Source organism: Balaenoptera physalus, assembly GCF_965194825.1.
Source record: "Balaenoptera physalus genome assembly, contig: HAP1_SCAFFOLD_1961, whole genome shotgun sequence".
NCBI lineage: Eukaryota > Metazoa > Chordata > Mammalia > Artiodactyla > Balaenopteridae > Balaenoptera > Balaenoptera physalus.
The window spans coordinates 1-12,739 of NW_028124843.1; the positions used below are offsets into that span (position 1 = coordinate 1).

The following is a 12,739-nucleotide window of genomic DNA, read 5'->3' on the forward strand; positions in this document are numbered from 1 at the left end:
ATGGCTTTTTGCTCCTATTGACAGTACTAGTACATAAAGTATTTAAATGTCTTTAAATGAATATCAAAATAACATCTATATTATATATTGGTATGAGGTATAAAATGGCTTACAAAAAAAAAGGCATAGTACCTATCTTCACAGAACTTACTGTCAGATATAAATGAAATCCTGTTACTACTTCAGAGTGTTACTTGACCTAATGAGTAAATCTCTAACATCTATCTCTTTCTTTGCGAGGTTACCTTTGCCTTGTTTTTTTGTTTTTGTTTTGTTTTTAATTTATTTATTTTTATTTTTGCCTGTGTAGGGTCTTTGGTGCTGTGCACGGGCTTTCTCTAGTTGCGGCGAGCGGGGGCTACTCTTCGTTGCAGTGCGCGGGCTTCTCATTGCGGTGGCTTCTCTTGTTGCGGAGCATGGGTTCTAGGCATGCGGGCTTCAGTAGTCATGGCTCGCAGGCTCTAAAGCGCAGGCTCAGTAGTTGTGGCGCACAGGCTTAGTTGCTCTGTGGCATGTGGGATCTTCCCGGACCAGGGCTGGAACCCGTGTCCTCTGCATTGGCAGGCGGATTCTTAACCACTGCGCCACGAGGGAAGTCCCTTTGTTTTTGTCTTTAAAAGAATTTTATGAGTTCAATTGTTTACTCATTCTCAACTGAGGAGAAATTATTTGGTCCAAATATCTGCAACGGTTTATGACTTGCCCTTGGCCCCAAACTCTAGTTGGATCTTTCTAGTATCTATAGAATCACAACACACTAATAGACACTATCTATCAGAACAATTCCTAGGCTTTCAGCTAGATCAGCTCTACTGGTCTAAGAAACTATTATTTTCTTCTGTCAACTCCCTCACTCTCAGAATAGATGCAGAACATGATAAATGACAACCTCAAGTATATATAGCCAACAGATCTCTTCTTGTCTAATTGATGCATTCAGTACTTTATTTATACGGACAGTATTTCTCAGGATACAGTGTACCATCCCTGAGTAGTCATTTCCTCTTCCCACTACTGTCCAATTTTTCTCAAAGTTAATGTCTCCAAAGGGAAGAGTTAGGATGTAAATGAATAGAAGTACACAGGAGGCCTCAAAAAATACTGGAACACCTGATTACACTTCTATTGGTACATTCTGTCTTCTGAACTAGGGGGCTGAAAGTGAGACTGAGATAAAAGATTTTCCTACCTACAATCAATTAAGTAAGCTTGTTTTATGTCTCGTAGCCACTAAGTGAGTTTTTAAAATCATAGCCATGCAGGTAGTGAAAATTTCTTCCAGTTCCTGGTTATAGGCTTCATAATCAATCCTAACATATGAGCATTTTGTGGTTCTTTTTTTCAGTGGCATCACAGTGGGAAATCAGGAGCAATTATATCAGGGGCTTTAACTCAGTTACCATTAGATACTAGTTGGGTCCTCTTAAAATTAACAGAAAATCTGCATAAGACCAGGGACAACTACTTTCTTTTTAATTTCTACACCTATAAAGATGTCTATTGACAAATCATGAACAATTTATATCTACACGGAACCAAGTCAACTCCTGTGGACCAATCAATATGTTATCCCAACAATCAAAACCCCGCACCATACCAACTCCGTATCCTTATAATTTTCCACAGAAAATATTTATTCAGTTCCTCCACAGGATGCTATTCATTTTCTAAATCTGCAGTTCTATTGTGGTGATCTCACAGGGATGTTGTGGGATATTTTAAAACTCTAGAGAAACAGTGATATGTAATATCTGGTGTACAGGACAAAAACTAATAGCTAAAGATAGTTTAAAGTTTCAACATTAGATACTGCTACATTCCTTTCAATGCTGCTGTCTGTATCTCTGCAGAGTTGGATTTTTGACAGTTTCTGTAACAAAAGCAATAAATGAGGGTGGTTGTGTCCAATCTCATCTCAAGGTGTGAGAAACTGTGCCCTAATAGCCACACATATCTCGTTAGCAAGTAATTATGCATATTTCTGAACAAAGTAAAATGTTTTCTTTCAAACACAAAACCAAAAATATTTTTGCTTATTAAGCTGTAAGATCAAAACGGTAAGTATTTTTATACCCTAATAACATAATAGCTTAGTATCTGAAAAAATACTTCATGTATTTATATGCTGCTGATGATTTATATCCCCACGATGATGAGAAAAGAAATCACCCAAACACTAAGGTGACTGTGAACAGAGAAAACTTGGAAACCTTTGTCCTAGATGGAGTCCACTAACCCAAACAAGTAACTGTTCATACAATTTTCTTCAAATATTTATCAAATGTTTGAGTGTACACAATACATCTGACCAAATAACTCACCTATCTGAACCAGAGACTGTGTCATGAAAATCTCCATGTTTCACTTAAAGATTAAATAGCACTGAGCTTTCATATGTCATCCAGAATTAAACAGCCAATCCACAAATAAAATTTCAAAAAGTAAAATTTTGAATAATTTCTGCATAATACCTGAGTGTGAGCTCTCAATGGTGGTGTCTGACTTGGAATCCAGAGATGAAGGAATTTGTCTTAATTGGGGAACATAGTACATCTTTGTACTACCAGAAGGCTTATATGGCAACAGTAAAGGCTGGCCTAAGGACATAAAGATCAGAATAATTAATAAGAAAACATTTATTAATTAACTGAACAAATATTAAGTACCTTTAATGTGCCAAGCAGTGGTCAAGATTCTTGGAATGTATCAGTAAACTAGCATTCTAGAAGAGGGAGATAGACAGTAAACAATTAGCATACTAAATAAGTAAATCATCTAGTGTTTTTATAAATTATTAGTGACATAAAAAATTAGAAAATACTGGGACTTCCCTGGTCGTGCAGTGGGTTAAGAATCTGCCTGCCAATGCAGGGGACAGGGGTTCGATACCTGGTCTGGGAAGATCTCACATGCTGTGGAGCAACTAAGCCTGTGCACCACAACTACTGAGCCTGCGTGCCACAACTACCAAAGCCCGCCCGCCCTAGAGCCCGAGCGCCACAACTACTGAGCCCATGTGCCGCAACTACTGAAGCCCACGTGCTCTAGGGCCCTTGTGCTGCGAGTACTGAGCCCTCGTGCTGCAACTACTGAAACCTGTGCGCCTAGAGCCCGCACTCTGCAACAGGAGAAGCCACCACAATAAGAAACCCATGCAGCACAACGAAGAGTAGCCCCTACTCACCACAGCTAGGGAAAGCCCGTGTGCAGCAACAAAGACCCAAAACAGCCACTCCCCCCCCCAAAAAATTAGAAAATGCTGAGGAAGATTAGAAGTATTTGGGAAATTGCAGCAGGATGCAGTTTAAATAGAGTGGTAAGGGTAGGATTCATTGAGAAGACGACTTCTTAGCAATCTATTCCATATTTAGATGGCTCTAACTAAGAAACACTTTATCTTATATTGAACCCAAACCTGGTCGTTGTTAACCCCTACTACTGATCTTTGAAGATTCTCCCTCCAGAGTCATAGAAAGTAAATCTAATTCTCTTCTATGTGGCAGATTTTCAAAATAAGTTTTCCATTATAAAAGTATAAATTCTCAATATTAAAAAAATACACAGAAATAAAAAAGACAAAGTCTTACCACTCAAAGATAACTATTATTAATATTTTAATGTATTTCTACAGGTCTTTCCTCTGTATTGCTTATTTGTTTACATAGTTGTGTATAGTATGTATAATGTGGAATTCAGTTTTTCTACTTTACATTGATAATAAAATATTCATTTTATTTCCTATCTTCACATTTTTTATCATTCTACTACACATTAAGTGTTTTTAACCCTTCTCATAATGTTAAAAATTTAGGCTGGATTAAATTTTCAATAATAAAGAATTCTGTAATAAAGACTTCCTGTTCATAGCATACCCATTCTCCCCTGCTGCCCCATTTCACATAAGTTTCCTGATTTCAGAGTGAAAAATTATGTCATTTATAAAGTTTCGTTTTTTTAAATACTAACTGCTAAAATTCTTTCTAAAATGTCTGTGACATGGTAGTAATTTGATTATTATAGAAGATGAAATCTTTTTCTTCTTCTTATTTTTTTGCTTCATTGGGTCTTCATTGCTGCACGCGGGCTTTCTCTAGTTGCGGTGTGGGGGGCTACTCTTCGTTGTGGTGCGCGAGCTTCTCACTCTTCTCACTGCAGTGGCTTCTCTTGTTGTGGAGCACAGGCTCTAGGCATGCAGGCTTCAGTAGTTGTGGAGCATGGGCTCAGTAGTTGTGGCTCGCGGGCTCTAGAGCACAGGCTCAGTAGTTGTGGAGCACGGGCTTAGTTGCTCTGCGGCATGTGGGATCTTCCCGGACCAGGGCTCGAACCCGTGTCCCCTGCACTGGCAGGTGGATTCTTAACCACTGCGCCACCAGGGCAGTCCCTGAAATCTTTTTCTATACACTTGTTTTTCTTTCATGATGTGGTAGAAACTCTGTCTCTGTAACAGCATTTTGATATTTAGCTGGGTACATACTGCTCATCTGTACACTGTATTTCCCAATCTCCCTTGCAGACATGTATGGACATATGACTGAGTCTGGGCCCATAGGTCAAGGGTGAGAATAATGTCTGCAACTTCCAGGCATCCCATGAAAACACTCCACTGGCTGCTGCTAAAATTTATCCTCCCCATTACTCTTCTTTTCCAGTATTTTCTTTATTATTCTTCCTGAAAAAACTTAAGATCAATTAAACAAGTTCAAAAGAACAATTCCATTAGAATTTTGAGTAGAATTACATTAGAGTTTAAATTCATTTGGGAATAAATGACATCTTTAAATATTCAATTTTCCCATTCAGAAATATCCCATCCCTCCTTTTAGTCTACTGTCCTTTTCTATGCCTACACAAAGGATTAGTATTGCCATCACATGAGCCCTATAAAATTCTTGTTTAGGTTACTCCTCAGTATTCATGGGGTTGTACTGCTCATTCAAATAGAATTTTGTAGATAGCTACCACTTCTCCTGATTAAACACAACAGCTTCTTCAGTTTATCCTTATGGACCATGGTCTTCTCTTGCATCCTGTAATCACCTCTAGATGGACTCCTAGTTGCCCATGTCTAGTTTATAAAAATCAAAATACTCTAGACAGAGTCTGATAGTCCCAGAGTAGAATGAGATCTCCTTCATTCTGGATGCAATAACAACTTATAAACTACTTAGAATTGTGTTACCATCCTTGGCCACTCCATGATTCTGATGATTTGACATGGAATCCATATTACTAGTACCCTGCTTCCAACCAAGGAACTGACTTCATAGTGAAGGAAATGAGACAAAAGGCTGACGACTAAAGGGAGTCACTGTTCTCCTCACAAGCCTGATCACCCACAGCTATGGTAAACTCAAGAACAAAAAAGCGAGTGAACAATTTACTGATAACTGTCATGGCACAAGCTGGGAGGCATCACTTTCTGAGGCTGGAATGCTAGCTTACTGAATACGGCATGTGCTCAGAACCACATGTGGCACTTGCCTATCCCACAGACAGAATGCATGTATTTAGGAACAAAGGCAGAAGCCTTTAAAATCTTTTGCTTTCTATCTCTGTGACTCTGCTTTGTTTGATGGAAGATCTTAGAAATAAGGGAGGGGCACTTCTACCGGGAGACAGGAGCCATCTAGTCATTTTACATTCTTTATGTCACTGAAACAATACAGGGAATAGGATGCCATAGTGTTGACTAAAACTACAATTGACCTTAACTATCAGGGAGAAATAAGGTTACCTTAAAAGAAGAAAGTCAGTAGGAGTATGGCTTACACCTAGGGGACCACTTTACCAAGCCTGGTCATAGAAATTAACAAAAAATTACCTTAAACCTATGCAGGGCTAGCAAAGCCTTAGACTACTTAGGAACACTTGTACCAACCTATCAGGCAAAACCCCAGCCAATGAGAACCTGGCTGAATTCAAGGAGAATGAAGAAATGTATAGAGGCTGGAAGAATTTAAATAACAGGAAAAATAGGTTGTAGCCTCTACTTCTCTTTGGACGTTGCTGTAGTCATTATTGTTAGGATATTGACTTAGTAGTTTTCTTCATCCACCAGTGTATATAAAGCTTGGTGGTGATGGTTAAATTTACCATTTAGTTCAAAGTTTGCAGAAAATGGACAACAACAATTGGGCAGAATTACAATGGACCCAGAGCAAGAATGGTTACCATGTGGAGATGGAGAATTCAGAGGCAAGATAAGTGGCTTTTTGAAATTCTCAACAACTTTATGTTTGGATGCAGAAGTCTTAAAGTTACTTTGGACTGCCTATCTCTGGGGGAAGAAGCGACTATTCAGCAAATAATGGTTGTTCCTGGGAGAGAAAGAAAGGACTGGAGAAGGGTAAAGAAGAAAGTCCAACCATAAAATTTATTTCTTCAAAAAACTTGCAAATGGAACTAAATATAAACATATAGCATATTACTCTTAATTTGTTAATTCAGAGCAGTGGACACATAGTCATAAATTCAACATGCTATTCTGTATACTTTTTTTTTTTTTTTAAAGCAATTCCTTTATTTTTATTATTTATTTATTTATTTTTGGCTGTGTTGGGTCTTCGTTTCTGTGCAAGGGCTTTCTCTAGTTGCGGCAAGCGGGGGCCACTCTTCATCGCGGTGCGCGGGCCTCTCGCTATCGCGGCCTCTCCTGTTGCAGAGCACAAGCTCCAGACACGCAGGCTCAGTATTTGTGGCTCACGGGCCTAGTTGCTCTGCGGCATGTGGGATCTTCCCAGACCAGGGCTCGAACCCGTGTCCCCTGCATTGGCAGGCGGATTCTCAAGCACTGCGCCACCAGGGAAGCCCTATTCTGTATACTTTTAAAATATTTTTTAAAATTTTACTTCTGAATCCACAGAGTTAAAAATATTTTATTATTAAACCAAATAATATTTCTCTTTTAAAGGAGTCCTTTCTACCAAGTACCTGTATGTAAAGGTAAGACCATGAACTGTGGGCTCTCTATAGACTGATCCATTTGATGTCAGAAGAGGTATAAAATACACTTTCACAGTTGGATTTCCTCTCCTGTGCTCTTCCACCAACATGAAAACAGCATAGCCCAGAGTAGCCTGGGTTTCAGTACAAGGCATGTGGAACAGACCCAAACCGTTTTTGCATCCTGATGCCAAACTCCAACGGACTCATAAGCCCATGAGTGAGGAAAGCAAATGTCTGTTGTTATAAAGCACTGAGATTTTCGAGGTTCTTATACAGTATCACGGTGGCAATAGGTAACTGACACATTAAAGGTGTTCTGTGTGATATTGATTAGACTATACATTTGGGGGGCATAATTTTATTTCACAATAAAAGTGTATAAGAAATATAACCATCTCGGGCTGCCCTGATAGCTCAGTGGTTAAGAATCCGCCTGCCAATGCAGGGGACACGGGTGCCAGCCCTGGTCCGGGAAGATCCCACATGCCGCGGAGCAACTAAGCCCATGTGCCACAACTACTGAGCCTGCGCTCTAGAGCCCGCGAGCCACAACTACTGAGCCCATGCACCACAACTACCGAAGCCCACGTGCCTAGAGCCCGTGCTCCACCACAAGAGAAGCCACCGCAATGAGAAGCCCGTGCACCGCAATGAAGAGTAGCCCCCGCTCGCCGCAACTAGAGAAAGGCTGCACGCAGCGATGAAGACCCGACACAGCCAAAATAAAATAAATAAAATAAAAAAAAAAGAAAAGAAATATAACCATTTCAACATATAAATGTATTTATTCAAATTAAATTCAGTGCAATTTAAATGTGGAACTAAGCAATTTTCTTTATACATTTAGGCATATTCCATTTATACCTACAGACAGATAAACTTTTTGCACAAGTAGGAACACTTAAAATCTATTTTGAATAGATTTGTACAAACTGTTGAATACTTTAAAATTAGTAATTGAAAGTTCCCACCCTCATTTGGAGGTAGAATGGGAACTTAACTTTCCAGTTACTGGTCTGAAAAAGAAAATAACTTGCTATAATTTTGAATGTTATATAGTGTAAGCACTATAAAAATATCACTGTCATGATAGCATAGGAACACTCTAAATGTTGTAGACCTTATGGTAGAAATTGCTAGCTGTTCACCAAAACTCATTTCTTTTTCATCCTGGAAAGCACAGCTAAACTATTCCTAGTCAGTGGAAAGTGATGTGGGCCACACCTAGGCCTAGACCATAAAAGCCTCCCAACATGTGCTCCTCCATGCTTTTCGTCCCTTCCAGTTGACTATGATGATGAATCCAAGGTTCCATGTTTTAAAGAAAGCAGAGTCACAGTCAACCTGGGTCCCTGCTCAACGTTTCTTGAGCAAGAAATAGACTGGTATTGTGTTTGCTATCTGTTCACTGTCTCATGCAAAACAATAGTAAAAGAAACAATGCCAAATAATTATCTACCTCCCTAAAATTGAACCTCTATAGTTTTTATGTTTTCATGAACTACTTGCATTCTTATGACAAGTATTATGAGTTGAAAATACGTCAGCCACAAGTAGCATGAGTTTCACATAGGTTGTTAACTTCACTAGAAATTGAAGTAAAAACATAATAAATTATATTCTCTTCATAGCTATGTAAATAAAAGATGTTATCATCATGTACAACCTAATGCTTAAAATTAAAATTAGGTTTTCTAACTAGAAAGACCCAATCAAGAAATTTATTGGTTAATGACACACAAAAGTTGGTAATGTGACCTAAAATTCTCTTACCATCTGTGCCATGAAGAACAGTAATCTGTTGGACTGAAGATGATGAAGCAAACTTGACAGGAACTTTGCCCAACTTCTGTGTACTGAGCTCTGGAATATCATGTCCACGATCTTCAGCATTACCAAAAATCTCAGATGAAAACATGGTTTTTCCTGGACTCTCTGTTGTTATCTGAGTGACTGCATCAGATGATAATTTTCCAGAGACGGGAGAAAACGGGGTCTTAATCTCCTTTGGTGATCTGAACAAAAAAGGGAAAGCACACAGCAGGTCATATCCTTGGCTTATCAAATACTGTAATTTCTTTCCAAATGTGGCTTCAATATTTTTTGGAGACACATCCAACTCCAATGGTTAAGTTATTTCTGCAGTACCCTTTGCTTTTTTACATACTTATTACAGGGTGATCATGCATGAGTTTACTTTTACTTATTTTAAAATCTACTTTTATTTTGGATTTAGAATGCTATTATATAAGGAAAGGGTACTTTTCAGTTGAAGTGGAAAGATATCCATTACAAAATAATTACTGGAAGTCCACTATAAATTAGGGGACTATGCTAAACGCATAGAGTGTACAAAAATAAAAAAGAAGCAGAGCCTTTCCTCAAAGAGTTTATATGTCAGTGGGGGAACCAGAGGTTTTTAAGGTTGTAATTATGTATATAGATGATAAAGAATCCATATTAAAACATAATGGAGTAAATAAATGAGTGTATAAATAAATAAATAATAGGAGGGAGGGAGAAGACAAATCTTGCCAACAGAAGAATTCCATATGTAGGTAACCTCCCCCCCGCCACCCCCCCCCCCCCCGCCGGCATCCATCTCCTCCCCAAGGAGGTGGAGGTGAAGCTTAATCTTCCCCTTAAGTCCAGTCCTGGGCTGGCCTTAATGATTGAATTCCAAAGAGAGTATAAAATGGGAGAAAAAGTAACTTTACAGTGGAGAAACCAAGCAAACACCATGTTATGCAAGTGATGATGTTTCACATCACCAGTGATGTCACGGAGACACTACATACTCTCTGTTATGATGTGATGAGACGGTTACTTCGCTTCTGTGGTATTCTTTGTCAAAACCTATAACTCCAGTCTAATCATGAGAAAAACATCAGCCAAACCCAGACTGAGGACAATTCTACAAAATATCAGACAAATATTCCTCAAGACTGTCAAAATCATAAAAAACAAGGAAGGAATGAGGAACTGTCATAGACCAGAGAAGACTAAGGAGACATGACAACTAACTAAGTGGAATGTGATATACTGGATTGGGTCCTAGAACAGAAAAAGGTCATTAACAGGAAAACTGGTGAAATCCAAAAAAAGTCTTAAGTTTAGTTAATAGTAATGTATAAATGTTGGCTTTTTAATTTTGAAAAATATAGTATGGTAGTATAAGATGTTAGCAATAGGAAAAACTGGGAGAGAGGTAAAGGGAACTCTGTTTGTATCTTTTCTGCAGATTTGAAACTATTTGAAAATAAAAAAGGTCATTTTTAAAAAATGGAGTAATACTGTATTGTATTATATCACAGAAGAAGAAGACCTTTTAAAAGGTCTTTTAAATCTCTACCCTCTATATACTATTCACTAATTAAAAGGACAATTATGAGAAAAGAAAATAGGCCCATCTCCTTTATGTATACAGAAGCAAAAATCATACACAAAATGTTAGACAATCAAATGTAGAGTGTGTGAGTGAGTGAATGTGTGTGTGTGTGTGTGAATTCCTACCAAGTTGTTTTACTCCAGAAATGCAAGGTGAGTTAACATTCAAATATCAATAAATGTCATGCACCACATGAATAAAATAAAGGAGAAAATGTATATGATCATATCAGTATAGTCAGATAAAGCATTTGATAAAATTCAATAATTATGTATGATTAAAAACTCATAGCAAAGGGAAACTACAAAAAACTTTAGAGCCACCATCCTATTTATAGTGAAATGTGGAGAATGTCCACTGTAAGATTAGGAACAAAATAAGAATGCCAACTCTTACCTTTTCTATTCAACCTGTTAGTAAAAGTATTAAATGGCATTAGCAGTAAGGCAGGAAAAAGAAATCAGAAATATAAGGCTAAGAAAGGAAGAAATAATACTGTCACTTTCCATATTTGATATAATTAAGGATACAGAAAATCCAAAACCATCTACAGATAACTTATTAGAATATCAGTTAGTTTTTAGAAGAGTTGCCAGATAAGAGACCAAACATTAAAAAATTCCACTAACATTTTTCTGTGTCTGAAAAGTTATAAAATTAAAAACTAAAAAATATGCCATCTACATTATCATCAAAACATCATATACCTAATAATAAGTGTAATAAAAAATGTAAGAACCCTGAACAGAAAACTATTAATATATCATAGAGAGAAATTAAAGGTGATCTAAATAGGATTTCTACTTTGAGGCAGGATATATAGGCATACCTCACTTTATTGCACTTCACTTTATTGTACCTTGCAGATAATGCTTTTTTTTTTTTTTTTTTTTTTTTTTGTAACAAATTGAAGGTTTGTGGCAACCCTGTGTCAAGCAGCTCTACTGGTGGTGCCATTTTTTCCAACAGCATTTGCTCACTTCGTGTCTCTATGTCATGTTTTGGTAAGTCTCACAATATTTCAAACTTTTTCACTATTATACTTGTTACATGATCTGTGATCAGTGATCTTTGATGTTACTATTGCAAAAAGATTACAGCTTGCTGAAGGCTCAGATGATGGGTAGCATTCTTAAAGTCTGCTTTCAAATTAAGATATGTACTTTTTTTAGACATAATGCTATTGCACACTTAATAGACTACAGTATAGCATAAACATAACTTTTACATGCACTGGGAAACCAAACAACTCGTGTGACTTGCTTTCTTATGATATTCTCCTTATTGTGGTGTCTGGGACCAAAGCCATATCTCCATAATAATATGCCTGCACTAGGTAGGCACAGGCCATCACTCCTGCTGCAACGAGCAAACAAACTTGAATAAAGGATCATCGAGCTAAGGAAGCAATCAAGAAACAATATCAACTAGTATGCTAGAGAGGGACATTTAGAGATTTGGAGCAGGGGTTTGGTGTAGGGAGACATACTCCACTGGAAAAGAGAAATCACCATACCTTTTGATGAACTCATTTGCTGGCATGATGGAGTGAAATCTAGCAGAATGTCAAGCCGATTTCCCCCACAGGACATTTCCTTAGTGTCAGGGTGGTACAGGATGATGGGGGACTGAGCCAAGAAAGCAGAGTGAAATTTCCTGCACAGTCATGGCACGAACAAACCAAATCCCGCTAGATAAAGGGGCCTGTGACAATCATTAGGTCTCCTCTTCAAGACATTTGCCAGTTTTTGAACCTATAGAAAGCAGGAAGCTTAAATACCTAATGCCTGAGGGAGAGAACTTTCCAAAGTGAGGAATCAGAGACCTACCAGACTCACAGTAAAAACCCAGAAGTGCCATCCCCAAGAAGGGGGCTGAGTCAGAAAAAGTGAAATCATCTGCAATGTTTCAGTGTTTATGAGACAAATTTTCATTGAGAAAGTGTAACGGTAACAAATACATAGCTGGTCTCTCCTTACATTTGCCATACTCTGAAGCTGTGAGAACTGAGAGCCTAAAGAGCTGAATTCAAACATCTGAAAGACTGAAGTCAATAACTGACTGTATTTATTGAAGAATCAAAGACCTGTCAGGCTCACAGCAAAAATCCAGGGAGGCCACAAATCAGGAAAAATCATAGGTAGCATGAGACAAGTAAAGCTCCAACCCAGTTCTGACCTAGTAAAATTCCTGAAATGACTGAAATGATCAGCCACTCTGATTAACAGAGAAAGGGGTAAATCTTCTCTGGTTCAAAGTAATAGCATCTTCAGTCTCTATGAATTTTTTATTCACCATGTCCAGCACACAATCAAAAATTATGAAATTCCTGAAGCAGGAAAAAGTGACTAAAAATTAAGACAAAAAAAAAAAAAAAAAAAAAACAAAACAAGAAAAATTGATTTA

The 12,739-nt window shown here is 37.9% G+C and overlaps 2 long non-coding RNA genes across 2 annotated transcripts; both read right to left on the bottom strand.

The window, feature by feature from the left end:
• Positions 1-1,857: 1,857 nt before the first annotated feature.
• LOC309654105 lies at positions 1,858-11,939 on the bottom strand. Its single transcript, XR_014259862.1, has 2 exons — positions 8,719-11,939; positions 1,858-2,597 (listed from the first exon to the last, which is right to left on the bottom strand). It is a non-coding gene; the product is annotated as an uncharacterized lncRNA (long non-coding RNA).
• Positions 3,650-7,321, bottom strand: LOC309654103. Its single transcript, XR_014259860.1, has 2 exons — positions 6,823-7,321; positions 3,650-6,491 (listed from the first exon to the last, which is right to left on the bottom strand). It is a non-coding gene; the product is annotated as an uncharacterized lncRNA (long non-coding RNA).
• Positions 11,940-12,739: the final 800 nt, after the last annotated feature.